The sequence below is a fragment of the Myotis yumanensis genome, unplaced genomic scaffold (genome assembly GCF_028538775.1).
Source record: "Myotis yumanensis isolate MYYU_CA2020_CCGP unplaced genomic scaffold, mMyoYum1.0.hap1 SCAF_3, whole genome shotgun sequence".
Taxonomy (NCBI): Eukaryota; Metazoa; Chordata; class Mammalia; order Chiroptera; family Vespertilionidae; genus Myotis; species Myotis yumanensis.
The window spans coordinates 189,398,815-189,425,101 of NW_027223754.1; the positions used below are offsets into that span (position 1 = coordinate 189,398,815).

Genomic DNA, 26,287 nt, shown 5'->3' on the forward strand with positions numbered 1-26,287 from the left:
TGCGTTATGGCGAGGGTGGTGCTATCCTCTTGCACGACAGGTCTGCCGGGGCGACAATTTTTGAGAGTTCTGAGCTGTCATGACCGTTCGTATTTTCATTGGCTTCAGATTTACACAGAAACGGTCCTGTTCTTAACCTCCAACCCATGTTCCCGGCTGAAAACATAATTTTCATCATGAGTTACCCATCAAAACAGTGAACGCCCGAGGCCCCGAGCGCGGGACCCAGCCGAGCCCCGGCTTCGTAAACAAACTCCTGCGCAGGCGCAGCGGCGGCAGCAGGTTAAACTGGTTGGTTGGCAGCCAGCGGGACTCTTCGTAGTGAAACGTGCAAAAACAAAACACTGCGCCCTGAGGTGGTACCCTGGCTTTGTCTTGTCTCCCCTCCCCCCCTTTTTATTTTATTTTATTTTTGTGCATACTCCTGGCTTTTGTCTCTGAAGAATCTGTGCCGGGGCCCAGGGGCCTCGGGGAAAAGTCCTCGGGCCCGGAGAACTGCCGCTAGTTACATTACCCTCATTGGTTCTCGCCGCTGACTCTAGATTTTTTTTTTTCTTTACTTGACTGCAGCACTAATCCATCCCGGCTCCATTAAAAAAAAAAAAAAAAAAAAAGCTTCACATCGCCACCAAAAAACATTCCTGCTCTCCGGCTTCCCCAAACCACGCGAGATCTGCCAGCGCGAACAGCGCATTTCCCCACCCCACCCAAGCGTACGTTTGCGCCTGCGCGGGACGAATCACTTTGGCGCCAAAAAATTCAAAACTTCCTGCTTGGTGATGGCCAACCAAATCTGGCCCTCGAGAAAGGTGGGTCACGTTGCTCCGATGGCTGCGAGCACACAACACTGCATTCTCCGAGATTTTGCAGCCACAGCTCTACAGGCCTGTACGGTGGTCCCTGCTTTCCGCGTTTTTATTTGGCCCTGAACGCGGTGGGGGAGCAGGAAGGGACAGCCGATCCCGCAAGGAAGGAGTGGGAGTGGCTGAGCCTATCAGAGGGTTGTAAAATAAGGGGGATGCGTTGTATGGGTGCTTGGAAAGATACCTGGAAGCGACAAAGGAATACATTTGAGGAACCTATATATATATGTATATATGTATATATATATATAATCTTTCTGGAGAACAAGAAAGAATGTCAGTGTGAACTAATGTAATGCAGGGGGAAGGAGATGCGAAAAATTCAGAAGTAAATTAAGGCAGTAACTATACAGCACAACGAAGAGGTGAGGCTGGAAAGATAAAACTGTTGGCCATAGAGGAGGTTTTCTTAAAACAGCGTAAACCTATCACACACTTAGTCCTTGATGTGTAAGAGGAGATTTGAGAAATCCTAAGTGAGTGGAGCAAGGAGGTTTCTAGAAGCCATAGTCCCGGGCAAGCTCTGTGGTTGAGATTAGGAAGAAGAGTTACGGTAACAGGAGTCGGGAATTCGGAAACTGTTTTGAGAGTACTGACTAATCTGACCTCTTTCTCTCCCAGGAACATGGGCCACCTGCACAAGCATTGGATTTTGTCCTGCAACATCTTAAAGGTACCACCCAACCCCCGGAGTGTTCTCTCTCCCTGAGGCCCTTGGTCCCTACCACCTTCCACAAACCCCATACCTCAGCCAGAATGAAATGTGCATTATATGGAGTTAAATTGTTGGAATTTGGCTACTGGCACATTACAGAAATATGTACGTCTAGCGCCTCTAGCTTCCCAGGTCACTAGCTTTTAGTCCATGTTGATATTAGCAGCAGCCTTAGGCAGTTTAGCCAGTGTATTTTGATTCTTTGTGTACTGCCTGGAGAACAAGGCAGAGGATGCTGATGGAGTATATAATTTTACTAGACCAGCAAAGAAATGACTTGTAGGTAAGCATTATAGCCACAGGACTTAAGGTAGCAGATATAGCATGGAAACACATCAGTAAAGATGGTAGTCCCTTATCAAGAAGTTCTCCCTGGAGCACTTCACTTCACTTTGGCAGCCTACAGTACAGCCTAGCAGCTGGTCTATTTGTGTGGAGTTCATGGGAAAATCCATGGATACAATAGGATAGGATTTCGGGGTTGAAGCTAACTTAGGTTTCCTGTTCTAGGGAGTGGGATCATCCAGCTATAAGAGGCATGACATCTCAGTATAGTGTCACAGTAAGTGTGTGGAATTGGGAATCAGACCTGGGGTTTGATTCTTGGGTCTGCCAGTCATTCTGTGTGACCTCTCTGAAGTCTCCATTTCCTTCTTTGTACAATAAGGATAACAGTGCCTACCTCACAGGAATGAGGTGCTATTGAGAAGACTACATGAGTTAGTAGCATAGAACTTGGTATGTAGTATATGATCAACAAATGAGAGTTTCTTCCCCGAGCCTCTTGCCCCAATTATGCATGCCATCTACCCATCAAATTGGATATAGGTAAATTCTAGACCTTGCCAGCATATTAGAATCACCTGGAGAGCTTTTAAAATTCCTAATGCCCAGGCTTCACCCTAAACCAGTGGTCGGCAAACTGCGGCTCGCAAGCCACATGCGGCTCTTTGGCCCCTTGAGTGTGGCTTTTCCACAAAATACCAACTTCTGCGCATGGGCCACGAAGTTTCAATTGCATTGTACGTGCACGCCCACACGTGGTATTTTGTGGAAGAGCCACACTCAAGGGGCCAAAGAGCTGCATATGGCTCATGAGCCGCAGTTTGCCAACCACTGCCCTAAACCAATTAAAAAAGAATTTCTGGGAGTGGATTCCAGAGATCAGTATGGGTTTTTTTTTTAAATTAAATCTTTATTGTTCAGATTATTACAGTCGTTCCTCTTTTTTCCTCCCATAGCTCCCCTCCACCCGGTTCCCACCCCACCCTCTGCCCTTACCACCCCGCCCCCCCACTGTCCTCGTCCATAGGTGTACGATTTTTGTCCAGTCTCTTCCCGCACCCCCCCACACCCCTTTCCCCCCCGCCTGAGAATAGTCAGTCCATTCCCTTTCTATGCCCCTGATTCTATTATATTCACCAGTTTATTCTGTTCATCAGATTATTTATTCACTTGATTTTTAGATTCACTTGTTGATAGATGTGTATTTGTTGTTCATAATTTGTATCTTTACCTTTTTCTTCTTCTTCCTCTTCTTAAAGGATACCTTTCAGCATTTCATATAATACTGGTTTGGTGGTGATGAACTCCTTTAGCTTTTCCTTATCTGTGAAGCTCTTTATCTGACCTTCAATTCTGAATGATAGCTTTGATGGGTAAAGTAATCTTGGTTGTAGGTTCTTGCTATTCGTCACTTTGAATATTTCTTGCCACTCCCTTCTGGCCTGCATGATTTCTGAGAAATCAGCTGATAGTCGTATTGGGTACTCCCTTGTAGGTAACTGACTGTTTTTCTCTTGCTGCTTTTAAGATTCTCTCTTTGTCTTTTGCTCTTGGCATTTTAATGATGATGTGTCTTGGTGTGGTCCTCTTTGGATTCCTTTTGTTTAGGGTTCTCTGCGCTTCCTGGACTTGTAAGTCTATTTCTTTCACCGGGTAGGGGAAGTTTTCTGTCATTATTTCTTCAAATAGGTTTTCAATATCTTGCTCTCTCTCTTCTTCTGGCACCCCTATAATTCGGATGTTGGTACGCTTGAAGTTGTCCCAGAGGCTCCTTACACTATCTTCATATTTTTGGATTCTTTTTTCTTTTTGTTTTTCTGGTTGGGTGTTTTTTGCTTCTTCATATTTCAGATCTTTGACTTGATTCTTGCTATCCTCTAGTCTGCTGTTGGAACTCTGTATAATATTCTTTATTTCAGTCAGTGTGTGCTTAATTTCTAGTTGGTCTTTTTTCATATCCTCGAGGGTCTCACTAGATTTCTTGAGGGTCTCACTAAATTTATCGGCAGTTTCTAGAAAATTCTTGAAAAACCTTATAAGTTTGGTTTTGAACTCTATATCCTGTAGTTTGCTTTCCTCCATTTCTGTCATTTGTGACCTGTTTCTTTGTCTCCACATTTTTTATGCTTCCCTGTATTAATAGGGTAGCTTTCTGTGCTAGGTGTCCTATAGGGCCCAGTGGCTCAGCCTCCCCAATTACCTGAAGTGGACACTCTTGGTCCACCCCTTTGTGGGCTGTGTGCGCAGTCTTGTTTTAGGTAAGTGTAGGGAGCCGATATAGGGTTAAGCCTTGGACTGACCTGTTGACAAAGTCACAAACAGGTCTTCCAAGTCTTAAACAACCCAATCTGAGAGGTGGCCGCTGATTTACACGTGCTATCATTTAAAAAATAAAAAAGGGGGAATTTGCCGGAAGCCGGTCCATCCTTGCTGCTTGACACAGTCGCTGCAGGGAAGAAACATCTGCACAGCATATGTTTCAAGGGACCTGGGGTATATGGCATACTGTTCTTAATATGTTTGCTCCCCTTCTTAGCGCTATGTGTTTTAACCAAGGTCACCTCTCCGGGAAAGGTTGTTTCCCCAGGTGGGGATTTTTCCCTGGAGTTAGGGATTAACAGGACTAAGGAAGGGAATCAATAAAACCCCTTAACTAAGTGCCAGGCGGGTAGTTAATCACTTTAACTACGAACAATCACGCTTAAGCTACATAATCTTTACTTAGGATAATCTCCTTCAGTTATTTCCTTGTAGCTTGACAGAACAATAGAGTAGTGACCTTGGAATGGAGATAACAAATGCCCTAACCTTTGGAATAGAATGGATAGGATTAAAATCAAATGGTATAAATACAGATGTAACTGGAGAATAAAGGGAGAACCTCGCTATGCTAATCAACTGAACGTTGCCTCCGTGTCCTTCATTCTTCGCAGACTCCGTCCACACCTTTGGGAACCCCTGGACCTGCTGAGGCTGGACCCCAACAGTTAAGTCTTGATTGTTGTAGGTATCACTGGGAGGAATTGACCTCCAGGCCAATTGGCTGTGAGAATCAGCTTTGTCTGCAGTGGGAGAACTTCTGTGCTGGAGACACCCTTCTGGGGCAAGACTTGCTTCAAGGGGGCTTTGGTGCTCACTGAGTTGGCCCCCTGAGTGTGTCCCTTATGGATCTGAGGAGTTGTAATCTGGATGGTCCCACTCTGAACACTGGGTACACTGGCTCTTGGATCTCTAAGGAGGTGCTAATTTAGCCTCTGCTTGAGGCTACCCAGAAGGAGCTATGGAGAGATCTGCAGATTCCTCTTCTTTGTTTGTGGTTTGGAGGTGCCCAGATGAGGCACAGCTGTGAAGCAGTGCAAGCTGCTGTGGGGCCTTGGGCCTTCTTTTAGATGTTCTGGGTCTCTCTGACCCAGCTGCAGTTTGTTAGGTAATTTCATATTGCAAAGGGCCAGGCCTTTCATATGCAAAAGCCTCTGCGCACAGCTTGGGTGGGGCGGGGTCTCAGGGGATCAACAGGCTGGAGCAAGCAGCTATGGCTGCTCCTCAGTCCTACCCTAAGAGGCCCCGCATCTCAGTGTCCCAGTAATCGCTGCAAGCACCTCTGAGAGAAAGCCACCCTCAAGTTCCGACCGATGCCAGACAGTCCAGTTTCTCCCCGTATGAGTCTGGGTCCCCAGAGACTCGCCCGGAACTGGAGTTCAGAGCAGTTGGGGGCTTGTGACTCCCTCCGGATTAAAAAAGACAGCCGCGTCCTCAGTTGCCAGCCCTTGCCTCGTGCGCCTCCGTAGCTCTGCACTTTACTTCCACACCTCCTCTGAGTCTCAGTGTGCTTTTCTCTTTCCTTCTAGTTGTAGAGTTTCCACTCAGCCAGCCTTCCTGTGGTTCTGTATGATGTCCGTTTTGTCTTTTAGTTGTATTTTTGAAGTGGTTGTGCGAGGCAGCAATTTCCGGTGTTTACCTATGCCGCCATCTTGGTTTCTCTCCAGTATGGGTTTTTGTTTGTTTGTTGTTTGGTTGGTTTTTGGTCAGTATGTCTTAAAGCTCTTCATTCTGCTACTAAGAAACCACTGCTTTAAGAGTTCCCTCTAGAACAGTGGTTCTCAACCTTGGCTGCACATTAGAATCACCTGGGAATCTTTTTAAAATCCTGATTCTGGGCCTCATCCTCCGGAAATTCTGTTTCTTTGTTATGAGGTGGGGCCACAACATTAGTAACAAAGAAACAATTTCCGGAGGATGAGGCCCGGAAATAAGGATTTTAAAAAGATTCCCAGGTGATTCTAATGTGCAGCCAAGGTTGAGAACCACTGCTCTAGAAGAAGGAGGAAAGAAATTAGACCTGTGGTGTAAGACCACCTGATCTGGATAGCTATATATTTGAATAATTCTGGAGGAATAAAGTCTAGAGTTTGAGATAGGCAGATAAATAGGGCATAGTAAGCTACTAGTATATTCAGAAAACAGACCACTATGGTAAAAATGTGGTGAGCATCCTAATTTTGGAAAGGTCAGTGATGAAGTCATTAACACAGGTCCCAGGAATATATAGGATTTGTTGTAAAAATGGGGAATTTGAGCCTCCTAAGCTGGTCCTTTGATCTAGCACAGGCGAAACAGATAATGATGTCTTTATTGCACTGTCACATGGTGAATCTTGGGCTCTCAGCAGGCCTAAAGGCAGTGGAGGGGTGGAGTGAACTTTTACAACCCACTCTGCTCCATTGGTTGGGGAGGAGCATCAAGGCATCACTGAAGTGTATGCATGTGGATGTTCTCCAGTGGGTCCGTGCCTGTGGGAAAGCACGCGCAGCAGGACATTGATGATGAAGCCCCTTCTCATAGCCTATCAGCTTGATGTAGCTGCCCTAACTACCCAACTGGTGTTGTTGGTACTAACAGATGAGAAAGGTGAGGTTCAAGTCTGTTTTTGTAGCCTTTTAATGAATAGGGAATCATTTGGAATAAGAGGGATGGCATGGAATTTGAACTTGTAAGGACAAGGTACTTTCTAGGAGGACAACTCTGGTTTCTAGGAATATATGTGTTTCAGTAGTTGAAACCACCTACTACTTCAGTCATTGGATATCAAGACCCATATGGGGCAGTAACGGCCAGGAAATCTTCTGCCACATAGGGTAACCTTCCTTTACTTGGGCCCCTCTTCTTGAGAAGCACATTAGTTTGTTTATTAAGAGAATTGGTGAAAGGGCTAAACATTGTCTCCTCGGTAAGGAGGCAAGGGATTCAGAGACTGGGCAGGGGTCAATAATTAGAAGTTATGAAGTGGGTGAATAGCAGATTATGCAGAAATGAGGAATGGAGTCAGGTAGAAGGATAGGAGACTCAGGATGAGGAGGGAAGCAATTGAAAGTTAGAAATAGAAAAATCCCAAGTGGTGACACTTTAGTTAAGCTGTTATAAAAGTATGTTAAAATAAGAGTGCTGCCCTGGCTGGTTTGGATCAGTGGATAGAGCATCAGCCTGTGGACTGAAGGATCCTGGGTTTGATTTCAGTCAAGGGCACATACTTTGGTTGTAGGCTCTATCCTGGCCCCGGTTGGGGCACGTGCAGGAGGCAGCCGATCTATGTGTCTCTCTCACGTTGATGGTTTTTTCTCCCTCTGTCTCTCCTCCCTTCCACTCTTTCTAAAAATCAATGGAGAAATATCCTCAGGTAAGATTAGCAAAAATAAAAAATAAAAAAAAATAGGAGTGCTGCCTGAAATCAGAGACAGACCACTCTGTAGGACTTTTGCAAAATGTAAGAGGGTGAGAACTGATTAGACTATTCTTAAACTCTCACTCACATCAAGGGCATAAAGTATCAAGATGATGTCTGGGGAAGGGGTTTTGAAGAGGATATTTGAATGGAGTTATTGGAGCAATGTTAGAAAACAAGTTAGGGAAAGAGAGAAGTGGCCACATTCTTCACCTAAATTAAGCTTCCCTATCTACAGCAGGCACAAACTAGGAGAAGGGAGGAAAGCCTTAACTTTAAGTCAGGTGGTAGCTTTTGACTACTATACAGGAATGAATATTTTAATTACATCTCTTTCTTTAAATTTTTATTTATTGATTTTGAGAGAGAAAGGAAAGAGAGAGAAACATCCACTTGTTGTTCCGCTTATTCATGCATTCATTGGTTGATTCTTAAAAGGTTCTTTTGATTGATATTTAGAGATAGAGGAAGGGAGAGAGAGAGAGATTGAGAAACATTGATGTGAGAGCAGGACATGGATCGACCACCTCCTGCACACCCCACTGGGGATCCAGCCCACGACCCAGGCATGTACCCTGCCCGGGAATCGAACTGGCAACCTTTTGGGACATGGGACGATGCCCAACCAATGAGCCACACTGGCCAGGGCCATTGTTTGATTCTTGTATGTGCCCTGACAGGGGATCGAACCTGAAACCTTGGTGTATCAGGATATGCTCTAACCAACTGAGATACCCAGTCGGGGCCAATTACTAACGTCTCTTAATTAAAAGTAACCAGAAAAAGGAATGGGACTGCCCAAGTTTTCACTCAGGGTTGGGAGAAGAAAACCTCCCTAGAAAGGGTACTCACAGGAACAGTGAAAAATAAAAATTAAGTTGCTTTAAGTTAGTCTCAAGTCATGCTTGTGTAAGGTGCTGAAACACTATTGTTGAGCACCTGCTTTGTTTTTCATATCTTAAAGATATAAAGATAAATTGAGTGACATTCCTCCCTATAAGAATGTATGAACACAGTGCAATATTACATATGTGTTTATAGAAGTAATATGTGTGAAAATTAAAGAAGTTCAATAGTAAAAAAGATGTAACTTATTTTGGAGGGGGTAGGGTTAAAAGGGACATAGAACCTCAGAAAAGATGAAACCCACCTGGCTTTAAGAGAGGAATAGATATTCCCAAGGTGGACAAGGCAGAGGAAACCATGTGTCAAATCTAAGCTGTGGAGGCATGAAACAGCATGGTGTACATGTGGGTAAACTTCAGTGGAAAGGGCCTGCATATCCAGGTGGATGATTAAAATGGAGGTGAAATGGAGGCCATAGGTATTGTGGAGGTTCCAGTGGGCCTGTTGGCAGTCACGCCAGTGGAAAGTTAATGGAATTTTATTTTATTTTTAAAAAAATATTTGTATTGATTTCAGAGAGGAAGGGAGAGGGAGGGAGAGATAGAAACAAGATTAGAGAGAATCATTGATTGGTTGCCTCCTGCACACCCCACACTGGGAATCGAGCCCACAACCAGGGCATATGGCCTGACCGGGAACCAACCATGACCTCCTGGTTCTTGGGCTGATGCCCAACCACTTAGCCATACCAGCCAGGCCAAGTTAATGGAATGGAATTTTAAACACACACGCGCACACACACACACACACACACACACACAAATACCAGTCATTTCCTCCATCAGTCATTTCCTTCCACTCCTTGCCCTTCCCTTTTATAAAATTTGCCAATTTGTTAGGGAGTGCTGAGAGGGTAGTACATGAACTCTTCTAACTCAGCACCCACAGCTTATTGGATCTGGCTCTATTCTGACTTAAGCTGAGTCAATCTGCCTCCTAAGAATTTAGATCAGAACATTGAGATACTAGGTCATATTCTGCCCCTCCCCTCCCATCTTTATTGAAGCATGATTGACAAATAAGAATTATATATATTTAAGGTGTACAGTGTTATGTTTGGATATACCTATACATTGTGAAGTGATTACCATAACCAACTAACATAGCCATATCACATAGTTACCATTTTCTTGTGTGTTGTGGTGACAACACTTAAAATCTACTCTCTTAGCAAATTCAAGTACACAATACATTATTATTAACTACTAGAGGCCAAGTGCATGAATTCGTGCATGGATGGGGTCCTGAGAGGGGTGAGGGGGGCAGGACGCGATCAGCCCTTTGGGCAGGGAGTAGGATGCCCTTACCGGCCCGGGATCCGGATCCATCCCACTGACATTTGTGCAGGTTGTCAGGAGCCAGCTGGCAGTCGCTTTTATATTGTTTCTTCCTTGCAGAGCATCTAGGGAGGGGACGCGGCCTTGGTGCCCAAGACCGACTTCCAGGAGACTGGCGGCTGTCAGAATTGTGCTGGTGGCGCTGGTTTGCTGGTGCCTGACCTGTTCTCGGGAGATTGGACCTGCAAGACTACTGAGGGAGGGAGTGGCTGCGGCAGGGCTGGTGGGCCACTGGGATGGGTTGGTCAGCTGAGCAGCTCTCCCACTGTGGGAGCGCAATGGCCACCAGGGGGCAGCTCCTGCATTGAGCGTCTTCCCCCTGGTGGTCAGTGTGCGTCATAGCGACCAGTCGTTTCTGTTGTTCAGTTGTTTGGTCACTTAGGCTTTTATATATATAGATAGTCTCCATGTTGCACATTAGGTCTCCAGACCTTATTCACCTTATAACTGAAAGTTTGTTTTCTTTAACCAGTATCTCTCCATTTCTCCCCAAGCCCCTGGTAAGCACCATTCTACTTGTTACTATGAATTTGATTTTTTTTAGATTCCACATGTAGGTGAGATCGTGCAGTATTTATCTTCCTGTGTCTGGTTTATTTCACTTAGTATAATGCCCTACAGGTTCATCCATGTTATCACAAATGGCAGGATTTCCTTCTTTGTTAAACTGAATAATATTCCAGTGTGTGTGTGTGTGTGTGTGTGTGTGTGTGTGTGTGTGTGACATTTTCTTTATCTATCTGTCCAATGACAGAAACTTAGGTTGTTTCTATATCCTAGCTACTGTGAATGATGCTGCAATGAACATGGGAGAGAGATGTCTCTTTGAGATAGATTTCGGTTCCTTTGGATATAGACCCAGAGGGGGATTGCTGGATCATATGGTAGTTCTATTTTTAATTGAGACTGACTCATTTAGATAGAAGCGTTGAACTTATAAAGCCATGTAAATTTCAGAGGCAAAGTTGCCATTTGGGGCTTCCATTTGGGGGCAGCAATGCAGTGTAAAGCAGAATGAGCTGATGTCTAAGAGAAGCAGAGAGAATAGGAGACAATAGACCTTGAAGGCCAGAGACAAAGAGAGGGAGTTGGTGGCTGTCTCGGTGCTGACAGTTTTCGGATCCCTTATTTCAGTCCACTTACCACTTCCTGTTCTTGAGTTCCCTGCAGTTCTTCTGAGTCTTTATAATAAATCCCCCTCAACCTAAGTGGCTTCCTTTCTTCCTTTCCTTTTAGATAACACTGTAACGTGCCTAATTCTTTTCTCCCCTTCCTCATATTCTCAGCTTAATAAAACCACACACCTTCCACATCTGGAACACACACATATGTACCAGAGACACTTATTTAATACACTACAGCTCAAATATGCCCAGAAAAAGGAGGTTTCTTATTTTTTTTCTAGACTTTCACCTGTGTATTAGTTTTCTATTACTGCATAACAAAATGCCCCAAAACTTAGTCACTTAAAACAATAATAAACATTATCTCATAATTTCGGTGGGTCAAGAATTTGGGAGCAGCTTAGCTGGGTAGTTCTGGGATGGTAGCCTAGGGCTGGAGGACCTGCTGACAGGCCGGCTCACTCACCTGGGTGGCCAGTTGGTACTGGTTGGTGAGAGGCTTTAGTTTTACGCACATGGGCCCCTTCACGGGATGGCTTGAGTGTCCTTATGACGTGGTGGCCGGCTTCTCCCAGAATGAGTAATCCAAAAGGAAGAAACAATCCTTGTTAGGATCTAGTGTCAGAAGTTACAGAGCCCAGCTGGCGTGGCTCAGTGGTTGAGCATTGACCTATGAACCTGGAGATCACAGTTCCATTCCCGGTCAGGGCACAGGCCCGGTTGCGGGCTTGATCCCCAGTGTGGGGCATGCAGGAAGCAGCTGATAAATGATTCTCTCCCATCACTGGTGTTTCTGTCTCTCTCTCCCTCTCCCTCCCTCTCTGAAATCAATAAAAATGAATTTTTTTGGGGAAAAAGAGAAGTTACAGAGACCCACTTTTGCCCTGTTCTTTTTATCAGAAACAGGTTACTAAGTCTGGCCCATATTCAAGGAGAGGGCTACTAAGTGTCACCATTTGAAGGGAGACATATCAAATACTTTGTGGACATATTTTGAAACCACCACAACTATTGGGTTACAGGGGGCAAAAGCACCCAATCCCATTTTAAATATACATAGTTTAATTTAATTTCATTATTTAAATGGTTCCTTTGGATAAAAATGCTTTATTTTTCATAATGCCTCCCAGGGCGGTCCTGTCGTCTCTGAAGGTAACATCCATTTGTGTGGAGGACGGGGAGGGCTGATGTGCACATCCTTGTGGCGTGGGTGAGAGAAAGGGCATCTCCTGACTCCGTTCAGGACCTGGCAGGTTTCCGGCATGATATCCCTTCTCAGCTGATCTCCGGGGAGCCTGTTAGCCTGTGATGTTAAAGCCTGCAGCTGGTGAAGTCATGGCCTGTTTTTGGCTTCAGTCTCCTAGGGCGTATTGGTCAGCGCCTCTTGCAGATTCAACTTCCCCTTGGCCCTTGCTATGGAGTCACCTTGCCTGGCCATGGCAGGCCCACTGGCTGTTAGTTCAGCAGTGCTTCAAGGGAACCGGGAAGGCTTGGGATACTCGGCTGCTCTATCTCTGCCTGACCGTGCTGCTGGGGACTTGCCACTGGCCAGAACAGCCATGGCAAGTGCAAGGAATGAGGTGAGGGGCCTGGACAGTGTCTCAAAAGGAAAGCAGAGGCAGAGATCCCTTGCCCCGAGTGCTCCTCTCAACATGGGTGCAATTCATTATGGTATGTAAGCCCCCTAACGACCCAGTCCTAATCTCTGTGAGTTTGTTACCTTATAGGGCAAAAGGGATTTTGTAGATATGATTAAGTTAAAGGGCCTTGAGAAGGGAGAGTAACCTGGATTATCTGGTGGGTCTAATCTAATGACATGGGTTCTTAAAAGAAGCTTTCTGCAAACTGATTGTCAAACTGCAGTGGGAAGACCAGAGAGGGTTGGGGGGCAGAAGGGAGGGGAGTAAGAGATCAACCGAAGGACTTGTATGCATGCATATAAGCATAACTAAGGGAGGGCAGGGGATTGTCAAGGGCGGGGGGTGGAGGGAGGACACATATGTAATATCCTTTGTAATACTTATTATAATATTTTTTAAAAGAATAAAAAAAAGCATAAAATTAAAAAAAAATAATCTGAATAAAGCTGGTTACCATTCATTAAAAAAAAAAAAAAAGAAGCTTTCTAGTCTTCGGTCCAAGTCAAAGGGAGATGTGACTATGGAATCATGGTCAGAGAGATACAAAGTTGGTCTTGAGGATGGAGTAAGGGGGCTGTGAGCCAAGGAAAGTGGGTGGCTGGAAAGGCAAGGAAGTAGATTCTCTCTTGATAGCCTCCAGAAATGAACACAGCCCTACCGTCACCATCATTTTAGCCCAGTAACACAGTTCTAACCTGCAGACCTGTGAGGTAGTGCATTTATGTTGTTTTAAGCCACTGCATTTTCGGTAATTTGTTCCAGCCACAATTCAAAATGGATACACTCATATCCAACTTTGGCCTAGAGAGAGTCAGGCCCAGTGACTGGCTGCTTTGTCTGGGTTCTCCTTTATCTCTCTCTCTCTCTTTGTCACTAATCCTGAAAGCCAGAGGACAGACGCACTTTCCATGTCCTGCTCCATCGGAGAGCAGTATTTATTATTTTTTCCTCTTCATTTAGCCATTAAAGTACAATAAACTCATATGCTCTTCACCTAGATTCACCATTTGTTAATGTGTTGTCATATTTACTTTCCTTTTCTGTGTGTGTGTGTGTGTGTATGTGTGTGTGTGTGTGTGTTGTTGTTGTTGTTGTTGAAGTATTTGAAGGAAGTTGCTTGTGGAAGTTGAGGATCAAGAAATTGTATGCATGCATATAAGCCAAACCAGTGGACATGGACAACAGGGGGATGAGAGCATGAGTGTGTGTGTGTGTGGGGGGGGGGGGGGGGGGGGGGATGGGGGTTTAATGGGGGATGAGGACACATTTGTAATACCTTAACTAATAAAGAATTTAAAAAATACATAAATAAAATTAAATTAAATTAAAAAAAAAAAAAGAAATTAGCTCCCATAAAACTGTCTGCATGCTCTAGGACCCCTTGGAAAGTTTTTACCTGGCCCAGCCTGAAGACCTGCTCTACGGGACTGAACACTGAGTAACTTCCGGTTGATGACAAGGGAAGGCAGAAACAACGGAATTTCAAGAATGGCTTCTAAAACAGTAGCCTGGATCCGAAGCCTGTGGTCTGGATGCACATTCCTAGTTTGAATTTCAGGAGGTGAATATTCCTTCTTTCCATTCCTTTTGTAAGTACTAAATGGTGCCATACTTCCTATTTGTAGGGCAAATTGATTCTGTAGGGACAGGAATAAGAATCATGCAAATCATTTTCAAAATAACACTCCAGCCACACACGTACTGTAGGATATTATGGGTTTGGATGAAAGGTAACTGTCTCTTTATCTTCTTCCAAATGGCTAGGAATATGTTTGGTGATTACAAAGTTAATATTTTTAACAGAATTAGTGTTTACACAACATACTTTCTAGTGATTATTAATAATATTCTGATTCCTTGTAAAATTATTTTAATTATTATTTTTTCTTTTTTTAAAATTATTTTATCATTAAGCCATGATGTACACATACAATCACCCTAAAAGGAGTGAATAATTTAGCCTCTTTTTTTTTTGTCTCGAATAATTTAAAGCAATCTTTTTTATTTCTTTTGTCAAAGGGCCATAGTAATGAATCCTATAACATTAGTTTGACAAGTTATCTTGGTCTAGCCTAAGACTTATGATGCAGACTAGTATAGTATAATGTGCCTGACCTGGATTCAAGGTTAGTTTCAAATCCTAGCTCCCACACTAACTAGCTGTGCAGTTTGGGGCACATTACTTATCTTCTCTAAGCCTTGGTTTACTCATCTGTCTCATAGTTTGATAGGATTAAATGACATCATGTACTGAATCTGACACAATAAATGTGAGTTGTTTCTATTGTTGTTGGTTATTGACTAATAGGAGAGATAATATTCAAGTCACCAGTCTGCTGGTTTTCTAACAGTTTCTTCAAACATGTATCAGCTTTCCTGATAAATGAATTTTCTGAAAGTGGCAAGTATTAGAATTAACACAGTTGAGTTTCTCTGTGAGTCTTATAGAGAAAAACTAGAATTAACCTGACTCTTCTAAAATAAAAGGAGTAAATATGTCTTAAGCTGTGGATATTGCATCAGGAAGGAATTTCAATTTCTTCACTTGATCTTAGCCAAAAAGTGGAACTTCAATTTCTTGAAATCATACTCCAGCTCCCCTGAGCTACCTCTTTTCTCACAGTTTGCATTTCAGCACATTGCAAGTCAGAACTTCTCCCCAAACATAAATATTCAGAATTGCCATAGTTAGGATTCTGAGTTTAAAATAATCAGTTATATGCCAGCCTTAGGAGACAAATATGTAACTGGTTTACATTTCTGATTTGGGTAGTCCAAATGTTATCCAAGGAATTAACCTTATTAATCACATTTATTTTTATTAAAATAATTTAACAGCTCACATGAAAATATACTTATCTTTGCTCCTGTAAAATTGTAAAGCATTTAAAAATTGTTCCTGGTGTCAAACATCAGGTGTGGATCTCAAGCATCTCCCAGTGAAGGCTGTAGGTCTTTGATGAATGGCTTCACAAAAGTCAGAAGTCCCAGCCTGAAGAGAAATACGTTTCTCATGTTCTTCCCACCACTTGGTGATGGCACTCCACAGTCATTCTATGAAGCTGGCATTTTCATTCAGTTGCAACTAAACTGTTTTTTTTTTTTTAAATTTTTTTAAATTGATTTTTTAGAGAAAGAGGGAGAGAGAGAGAGAAACATTGATGTGAGAGCTGCCTCTCTCCCTAGGCATGTGCCTAGAACTTGAATCGAACCAGCAACCCTTCAGTGCAATAGACAGTGCCCAACCAACAGCTACACCAGCCAAGGCACCCCTACACAGATTTTTCAGGAAAGAAGCTGTAGAGGATGGAGTTACCATCGCAGTGTCCACACCAATTCCTAGAATCCTTTCAAGATTTAGGGTCAGCAACAATTCAGTAAGGTAAGGGCCCATTAAGTAAGTTTGGCTCTGAAAATGCTAACTGAAAATCCTCCTCAGCAATTCAGCCCCTTTCCTTCTGCTTTTCTGTAGCCAGCTGGGTCCCATGGTGACCGGTTCTGAAAGAAATCATCCCCTTCAGCAGTTACCTAGCACCATGGCAACCGAGACGTCAGCAAAGCAGGATAGACCTTGGAACAAAACAGCTCCTACCAGGCTTTCTCCCTGCTACTCTAATTCAGCCCTGTCTGAGGCCTAGGGATGGGGTGAAAGACGTGCAGACAGCCACACTCAGGAAATACTGTGTATTTCGGTGACTTTTCCGTGAGCATAGACATATGGGCACATAGTAAATTGTGTTACAAGAATTCCTCTAAAACATAGAGCATATTGAAAGGGTGGGGATGGATTGTGGGAGGAGAACAAGGAGGTAGATATGGAATGCCCTTTGGGTTTAACGTTAGATAAAATTTATATATGTATTTACAAAGTAGATAGACAGGGAAACTGGACCCCCAGATATATGGCTGGCCTGATGTCTGTTTAGACAAAAGACCTCAGGGAAGTATTTTAAAACTTATTTTTATTTACCTGAGAGTTAAATGAATTAAAAATGGCTTTAGTGAACACTGAAGGGGTTGTAATGCTGTCCGTGGTGCTGAATACTCCATTGTCCCATATGTGCTAAGGGGGCTCCGGAGGCTGGGTAGGGACCCCTTGTCATGTTAGGGGACTGATGATAGGAAAGAAAGGGGCTGGGGAGAAAGCATCATTTCCAACCCTACCAAGCAACTCTGAATGCCCAGAATAAAACGTTCAGATGAGAAAGAAAACAAAAAATTAAGTGGAGAATGCTGAAGGTTTGGATAGTTGAATCTTCCCTTTTCATATGGAGATTTTCGGCCTGAGCCAATCAGGTTGGAGATTTCTGCTGCTTTGCTCCCGAAAGGAAAAGTGGGGGGAGGGAGCGAGAAGATGGCCACATTCTCCCCTGGAGCCACATGATCCATTTCCCATGTGACACATTCCAGAGCCTTGGAAAAGAGAAGGGAGGGGCACCCAGAGAGTGGGGCTGGGGGCGGGAAGATGGTTTAACAGTCAACCCTGCACAGCGTCATCTTGTCTCCTTACCAGGAAGCGGGCTGTGAGCCAAGGCAAAGGCAGAGGACAGATATGAATGTGTTCCCAAGCTTTCCTGGTGGCTTATGGCATTCTCCAAACTCCCATGTAAGGGCTATTGCTGACCAAGAAGACCCAAGGAGACTGGCTCTAAGATCAAGTCCGGATGGAGGTATGTGCCAGAGATCCCGCGGTATTGTGGCTGAAATTCGGCTTAGAGAACATAAAACCTTTTATTTATTTTTTTCCAGGCAATTTGGGGTTCTTGTCTTGGCTTATTGGCTGGTTAGGGGCTTTAGTTTTGTTATGGGTCCAGCAAAGATGCCTAGGTAGTTCTGCAAAATGAATAATTCACCAGAGTAAGTGCCTGTTGAAGAAACAGATGGAAATTCTGTATAGTGGTAATTCATAAAACAAAGCAGTCATTGATGAAAACGATCTTTTTCTTTGAATCCGGGAAGGAGGAAAAAAAATGTTACTGAAACCAACTAGATTTCATTGTCACTGAAATAAAATCCTGTTTCATCCCTCTCCAGCTGCTTATTCTGTGCTCATGCTCCCAGAGGTTGTTGGCAGTGGCTTCGGGAGATGAGGGGGCAGGCGTGCTGTTTCTTTGTGCTGTGCAATCCTTTTCCTCCTGATGTTCCTGATACCAGGAGGGCTTGTGATAGTTTCCAGCTCTGGTTCAGGACAGCAGACTGCCACTGAATTTCAAGCCTTACAGAACAGCTACCAAGAGGGCCCCCGTGAAGTTCTCAAAGGAATCTCCCAAAGTTACAGGCTGAAATAATCTGCCATGTATTCAAATCTCGGTATCTTGACCATTTCTACCCAGCATAGAGAAGGAAGCTAACAAGTTTAAATTTTACTTTGTCTATATTTTACAAATACTTACAAAGTTCTTACTATATGTAAGGCATCAGTCTAAGCACACAAAAATCAATCATGTAATCCGTATGATAACCCTCTGGAGGAGGTGTTATTAGTACCCACATTTTGGTGATGAAGAAACTAAGGCACAGCGAGGTTAGGGGACTCTCCCACAGTTGCACAGCTAGTAAATAGTAGGAACAGGATTTGGACACAAGAAACTTGACCCCAGAGTTCATGATCTTAACCACTGAACCATGCTGCTTCTCTGCTTGTGTTATTTCAGATGATGTCAACAATTGATTTGGTTACACACTTTGTTCAGTTGATGCTACTAGAAGATTGAATCAGCTTGCCTGGCTAAAACAGATCCCCAGTGAAATCTATATTTAATCTTGAATTATCCCAATAGTCACATTCTGTACCCCCAAATAACCCAGTAAGTAATAGCCTGTTCTCTTCCCCTTATGCTGTATAGATATCTGGTAGTAAAACACTGTGTTACTATGGTGACCAAATGATGTCTAAAGGAAAAAAAGAAATCTGGAATTACATCATGGTTGATTTTAAAAAAATCAAACCTAGAAACATTCTTCCATCCAGCCTAAGCATGTTCTCTTTAAAAGCACTTACCCGGGTTCCAAAATAACAGATTCAACGCTTCTAAAATTATGAACATAAACTACGATATCAAACTGCTTAGATATATTGCTTTAAAATAATATATTTTAAAACAAGGGAATTGATCTCTCTCTTTGTAAATCATTTTAGCTTTTTAAGGAACAATGAGGAAGTTTTTGTGTTTTTTTTTTAACTTCTGGAAATTTCCGAGATATAAGGATTTTCTTCCTTTGGTCTGTGTAGTTTCCCTTCTGGCCCTTACGAAATAAAAGATGACTGATCTCATGCTGTGGGAAAACTAAGAGAATTTGCTAGGTCAAAGATACTAAGAGGAAGATAAGGGAAAGGAGTCTAAAATTTGTAAAATGCTTCACTAAATGAGGTGTTTCCCTTCGGGGTTTCATTGAAGAAGACTTTGGAGAGTAATTATGTGCCCTACAGTATTGAACTTTAGATAATCCTTTAGATTAAGCCTTTCATCCCTGCTGAAATCTACATTTCCCTGGGATAAGTAAGGCATTCACACTAATCTGGCCAACTGGAGGGAGCTTCTTGTATCCTTCCATCTTTGGATTGCTAGAACTTAGCACCAGGCCTGGTTTATGGTGAGCTTTCCATATATATTTGCAGATGAAGAATGGGGAGACTCAAGACTGACAGCATTCTGCCAGTTTGGGGCCTGGTAGGAGCCATTTTGGGGCCCATGCCTATTTTGTTTTGCATGTGTTTATAGGGAGGATCATGAAGAGATAAATGTGCAGTAGGAAAAAATTATGCCTGAAATTTATGTATGCTATAGTCAGAGTGACCCTGGAACAATGGCACATTAGAGTTCAAAACATTCTTGGAGATTTACCAATTCCTTTGGCATCCTATATAATAAAAGTGTAATATGCAAATTGACCCTAATGGCAGAACAACTGGTTGCTATGACGCACACTGACCACCAGGGAGCAGATGCTCAATGCAGGAGCTGCCCCCTGGTGGTCAGGGGTCCCGGAGCTCCCCTCAGCCACAAGCTGGGCTGATGGCTGCGAGCACAGTGGCGGTGGCAGGAGCCTCTCCTGCCTCCTCGGCAGTGCTAAGGATGTCTAACTGATGGCTTAGGCCAGCCATCAGTTGGACATTCCCTGAGGGCTCCTGGGCTTCCAGAGGGATGTCTGACTGCCAGCTTAGGCCTGATCTCCCAGGGAGCAGGCCTAAGCTGGCAGGTGAACATCCCCTTAGGGGTCCTCGGTTGCCAGAGGTATGTCTGACTGCCAGCTTAGGCCCAATCCTCCGAGGAGAGGGCCTAAGTTGGCAGATGGACATCCCCCGAGGGGTCCCAGACTGCGAGAGGGCACAGGCTGGGCTGAGGGACCCCCATGAGTGCACGAATTTATTATGTACATTTAGAATGAAGTTCTCCTGATATTTTATTTCATTAAGTTTATTGGGTTGACATAGGTTAATAAGATTATGTAGGTTTCAAGTATACATTTCTATGATACATCATCTGTATATTGCATTGTGTGCCCACCACCCAAAGTCAAATCATCTTTTGTCACCATATATTTTGCCCCTTTACCCTTTATCTCCCACCCCCTTCCCGCTGGTAACCACCATACTGTTGTCTGTGTCTGTGTCTTCTGATATTTTTATTTAAATCTTGATGGAGGCACCGCTAACATCTCTGATGTTTTGCCTGGCACTGTTTCCCAACATTGAAATAGTTCACTTTGGGTTGAGCAGGTCAGTTCCTTCCCCGGGCAGTCCTGTCCTAATCAGCTGTGAGTCCCAGTGCCCAAAACGCTGCCCCAAGAGCCCACAGAGCTACAGGATTCCTCCCAAGAGAACCCTGGGATCTTCAGTGTCAGAGTAGGTCGAAGCCAGGCGGCCTTTCCCAAACAGAGTCCAAAAGATTGTCTCCAAGTATTTGAAAAGTTGCTTAGGATTTGAATTCAAGTTAACAGACTAATTGGGGTTAAAATAGTCACAAATATAACCTTTCCTATTATTTTTCCATCTAATTAATTCATTAGGGAGAGGAAGAGTAGGGTTTGTGAATAAGATACGCGTCCCTGAATCCTGTTCACTCACCCTCCTTACCTCCAGTGTTTGCTCCCTGCTGAGTGGACTTGCAAAAGAAATAGACTTGCTGCTGGAAGCAAGTGCCACACACTCCCCCACTCATGCCGGCCTTTTCAGATACACAGAGAAGGCTAGTGCACACAAGAGGCTTCCACCTGGAAGCCTACCTGGGCTTCCTACTCATCCCTCTCGAATCTAAAAGGTGCAGTCTCCTCAACCAGCTGAACAGGAGAAGACAGAAGAGAGAGAAAGTGGAGGCTTCCCCTGGAGGAGAGGCTTTGAATTTGGAAGCTAGGCATGAAAGAGGAAATAAGAAGAGGTTCAGCGAGCACAGGTGAAGGATATGAGAAAGTGATGCCTCCGTCCTGCCTTTTGGTCACAGTAACCTGCCCACCACTAGTAGATGCTGCCAAATGAGTCACGCCAGCGGGATTCTCACATCCTTTCCTAAGGTGTATACATAGGGAGGAGGAAAGACTCGAGTGGATGCAGTTTCTTTTCTATGAACCAGAGCACAAAATGGGATGGGATGAGAGGTACCCTCTCCTCTCCGAGAGGATGGCTTTAAAAGCAGAAGGGGAGTCACCATCATGAATCTCTTTCCCTGTGTGTAGAGTCACTTCCCCTTGGCTAGACTTGTAAAGCATTCATCTCCTGGAGCCTTTCATTCGGCAGACCTTCCTACGCACTGGATCTCTCTTGGTTCATTCTGATGGAGGCGCTATGATATGCATGATTAGCTGCAAATTCTGATCAGGAAACTGAAGCTCAGAGAGATGAACTCATCTGCTCAAAGTCACACACAGCAAAGAAAGCCAGGATCTGACTCTAGGTCTTTTCTTTTCTTTTCTTTCCTTTTCTTTTCTTTTCTTTTCTTTTCTTTTCTTTTCTTTTCTTTTCTTTCCTTTTCCTTTTCCTTTTCCTTTCCCTTTTCCTTTCCCTTTTCCTTTCCCTTTTCCTCCCCTCCCCTCCCCTCCCCTCCCCTTTCCCTCCCTCCCTTCCTTCCTTCCTTCCTTCCTTCCTTCCTTCCTTCCTTCCTTCCTTCTTTCCTTTCCTTCCTTTCCTTTCCTTTCTTCCCTCCCTCCCTTCCTCCCTCCCTCCCTCCCTCCCTCCCTCCTTTCTTTTCTTTTCTTTTCCTCTCCTTTCCTTTCCTTTCCTTTCCTTTCCTTTCCTTTCCTTTCTTTTCTTTTCTTCCCTCCCCTCCCCTCCCCTCCCCTTCCCTTCCCTTCCCTTCCTTTCCTCCTTTTTTAAAATTTATCTTTATTTTTCAAAGTATTACAGATGTTCCCTTTGTTTGTTTTTTTCCCATTGACTCCCTCCACCCCATCCCCGCCCCTCCCAGCCCTTCACCCCACTATTGTCTGTATCGTTGGGCTATGCATATATGTATATGATGCATATGACTTCCCTGGTTAATGTCTCCCCAGCCTCCGCTCTGAAATTCCTCAGTCTTTCTAATTCTGTGCTCTTTCCACTATATCACAAGTGAAGTCTACATTCTTTTTTAAAATGTATGTTTTTGGGCCCTGGCCAGTTTTGCACAGTGGTTATAGCATCGGCCTGCAGACTGAAGGGTCGCAGGTTTGATTCCAGTCAAACCTTGTACCTTGGTTGCAGGCTCAGTCCCAGCCCATTCGATGTGTCTCTTTCACATCAGTGTTTCTCTTCCCCTGTCTCTCCCCCTCGTTTCCACTCTCTCTAAAAAATCAATGGAAAAATATCTTTGTGTGAGGATTAACAAAATATATATATACATATATATATACATATACATATATATATTTCTTGATATTAGATTAATACAAATACAGTTCAAGAAAATTTGGAAAATATAGAGAAGTATAATGAAAATAAAAATCAGTTATGATCTCACCACCTATAAATAACCACTGTTAAAAATTTTGGTGTATTTCTTCTATTTTCCCCCCAAAGCATCTATATATATAAAAGCCTAAGCAACCGCCTGACTGTTCGACTGTTCGACTGTCCAACCGGTCATTGATGCGTAATGACCACTAGGGGGCAGACGCTCTGACCGGTAGCTATGACTAGCACTGACTACTGGGGGGCAGACGCTCAACGCAGGAGCTGCCGAGCTGTGGTGACTTGGCAGCTGCACTTCTTGGGTGATGCACCCAGAACCAGAGAGGTCCAGGGAGCCCACTTCCGGGGTGCGTCACCTGAGAACCACCCTCTCGCAATCCGGGACCCCTTGGGAGATGTTGGAGAGCTGGTTTTGGCCCGATCCCCGCAGGCCACACTGAGGGACCCCACTGGTGCACCGGGCCTCTAGTATAACAATAACAAGAGTAAATGTTTTCTTAGCACTTGCTCTGTTCCAGATGTTGGTCTTAGCTCCTTTCTTGTATCATACTTTATTCTCACAACAGATCAATAAGGTGGGTCCTGGTATTATCCTAATTTTATTGGTGAAGATACTCATGAGTAAAAGATGCCAGTCACTTGCGGTGGCTGCATAGGTAACATGTGATTTGAAACCCAGGTAAGCTGGCTCTAGGGCAGGGTTTCTCAACCTCAACACTTTCAGCATTTGGGTTAATAATTCTTTGTTGGGGATGGAGGGTGTCCTCTTTATTATAGAATGTTTAGCCGCATCTCTGGCCTCTGCTTACCAGATGTCAGTAACACCTTCCTCCCCCAGTTGTGACAACTAAGAATGTGTCCAGCCTTTGCCCAATGTCCTCTGAGAGGTAAAGTGACCTCTGAGCCACTGCTCTAGAGCCCATGCTCTCAACCACTACACTGTACAGCCTCTTTATATTTAAAATGTGCATAGAGTTATTTTCTTCCACATCTAAAGAAGGAAATGCACCTTCAGATTTGGGTGCAGGCTATGAAACCATCCTGGAATGTCAAAGGCTTTTTAGATCATAGGTAGGAGTTTAGTTACTTTACAGAGAAATGTTCACAGGTGGACATTTGTAACAAGCTTATCAGATCACACCATTGACTAGTGAGGAGAATAACCATGTTTCTTTCTCTTACTACCTTTTCCCTGGTTCTCTGTGCCAGGCACCCTTCAGTCTTCAAGAATTCAGAATTCAGGTGTCACTTACGGTATGGCAGGGCAGTGCTTATCAACCAAAGTATCAAAATAGATAGCTGTGTCCTAGACAAAAGTAATCACTTCCTAATAAACAAACTACCAAAGTTTGCCAGTGATTTAATTTTAAATTTTAATTATACATTTAAGGATGTCTACATAAGTATTTCCTTTTCAACATGATTTCTTAGGCTGAAGATTAAGTATTGGAGTTATTGGTTGAGCTTGTAGAATTGCAGATAATTCTGGATATATCTATTGGGGAATGTCACACATATGAACATATTTGTCATGTCTTTCTTTGAAGAAAAAAAGTTGAAAATTATTGGTGTAGGTGGTTAGATGATATGCAGAGAGGATGAAAATAAGCATTGAGAAATGACAGCAATAGCATTTTAACCTATAAAATGTCTAAAGATATATGGCACTAAAATTAATAGCAACCATGTGAAACATATGCAAGTATACATTCAATATTTTCAGTGATATATAGGTGCATAATTTGTCCATGAAAAATATACGTTAATGCAAATTCAAATCTAACTTTTGCTCCATGAACTTGAAGGTTGCTTTCGTGGAAAAACTGGTGGCGGACAGTGGTGCAGATCAAAATTTGCCCAGAGTGTTGATGTGGATTTGATGTGAGACAAATGTAAATGCTTCTGAAAAACAAGAGTTCTTAGTAACTCCCAGTCAGTGCTTTTACTTGGTTCGTAATGAATCATTCACCTTCTTTTCAAACATCTGTAAATCGCATTTCTTGTACAGTTCTTTCCTTTGAGTGTAAGGATCTGGTCTTTGCCTCCCCAACTCTTTGCTATTCAAGTTACACTACTAGAGATGCGAACTGAACCAGAGCTTGGAAATGAAACTGAACATTTAGCTCCAAGACAACGGTTTGCCTCTACTTTAGCTCAGTGAGCACACAGCAGGTATTCAAAGAACGTTTATTGTAATGTCAAAGGCTCACAGTGCTGGGCCCCAGCAGCTCCAACCAACTTCCCTCTCTTTCTGGCAAAATGCACTCTATGGTGAGCTCTCTGCTAGTGAGAGTGGTAGATTATAAGTTAAATGGACGTGTGTTGCTCATTACAATGACTACCTATCAGTTTTAATTCCTAGAGTTAAAATGACCTTAGAAATCATCCAGACCAACTCATTCACATGTGGACATGGAAACAGGGATTCGGAGAGATCGATTTACTTAATTAAGGTCCTTACACTGAAATAAATAAATAAAAAAGACCTGGGTCCCTTGACTTGCTGTTCAGTGCTTATAGTTGGAGTCAGAACCCAGGTTTCTTGGTCCCTAGCCCAATGTTTAAGGTGAAGTAGAAAGCACTACATTCTTTAAGCCTTTCAGGATTTCTAATATTCTAGACGCTGGTAGGGTAGTGGAAAGTGATAGGATGGTTGGTATAAGTTTTAGTCTTCACACTCAGTTATATAAGAAATGCTATATTGAATTAATTTCTATTGCCTCTATAACAAATTATCACAAATTTAGTGACTTAAGAGAACAGTCCCTTATGTCACAGGTCTGAAGGCTGGGTGTGGTTGGCTAGTTTCTCTGCTTGGTCTCAGAGGCTGAAATCCAGGAGTTGTCAGGTCTGTATTCCTTTGTAGAGGCTCCAGGGATGATTCCCCTCCCAAGCTCATTGTGATGGTTAGCAGAATGCAGCACCTTGTGGTTGTAGGACTAAGGGCACTTTCCTTGGGCATAACCATAGGACTAAGGCATCACTCCTAGAGGCCTCTCCCTGGTGGTGGTTCTTCTTCTTCCTTCTTCCTTCTTCCTTCTTCCTTTTTCCTTCTTCCTTCTTCCTTCTCCCTTCTCCTTCTCCTCGTTCTCCTTCTCCTTCTCCTTCTCCTTCTCCTTCTCCTTCTCCTTCTCCTTCTCCTTCTCCTTCTCCTTCTCCTTCTCCTTCTCCTTCTCCTTCTTCAATATATTTTTATTTCAGAGAGGAAGGGAGAGGGAGAGAGAGCTAGAAACATCAATGATGAGAGAGAATCATTGATTGGCTGCCTCATGCACGCCCCCCTACTGGGGATCAAGCCCACAACCCAGGCATGTGCCCTTACGGGGGAATTGAACTGTGACCTCTTGGTTCATAGGTAAACACTCAACCACTGAGCCACGCCTGCCGGGCCTTCCTGGTTCTTGCAGGTGGACCCTTGCATCTCAGAGCCAGCAACAGCTTGTCAATTCCCGCTTATGCATGGAATCTGTCTCTTCCTCTGCTACCAACCAGAGAACAGGGTTTATTAGTTTGGGCCCACCTGGATAATCCAAGATAATTTTCCCATTTTAAATTCCATAACCTTAATGATATATGCAGAGTCCCTATATATATAAATATATAAATATATAAATATATATATATATATATATATATATATATATGTAACATATTAACATGTTCCAGGGATTAGGGTGTGGACATCTTTGGGGGGCCATTCTGCCTATTACACACATTATTTCCTTTAAATAATGGCAAGCCTGCATATAGTCAATAATACTGTAATAACTGTGTATGGTGCCAGATGGATACTAGACTTATTAGGGGGATCACTT

At 43.5% G+C, this 26,287-nt stretch overlaps 1 protein-coding gene across 7 annotated transcripts in view; it reads left to right on the forward strand.

Moving 5' to 3' along the window:
* Positions 1-605: 605 nt before the first annotated feature.
* The window catches only part of GPR19 (G protein-coupled receptor 19), a 34,263-nt gene continuing 8,581 nt past the window's right edge, over positions 606-26,287 (forward strand). For 2 of the 7 annotated variants that reach the window (XM_070407835.1, XM_070407840.1), the window contains exons 1-5: positions 819-888; positions 1,485-1,536; positions 4,797-4,866; positions 13,965-14,178; positions 17,103-17,259. The gene's annotated coding sequence lies outside the window, so the exon portion shown is untranslated. The other 5 variants (XR_011470688.1, XM_070407837.1, XM_070407836.1 and 2 more) reach the window with 5 other exon arrangements.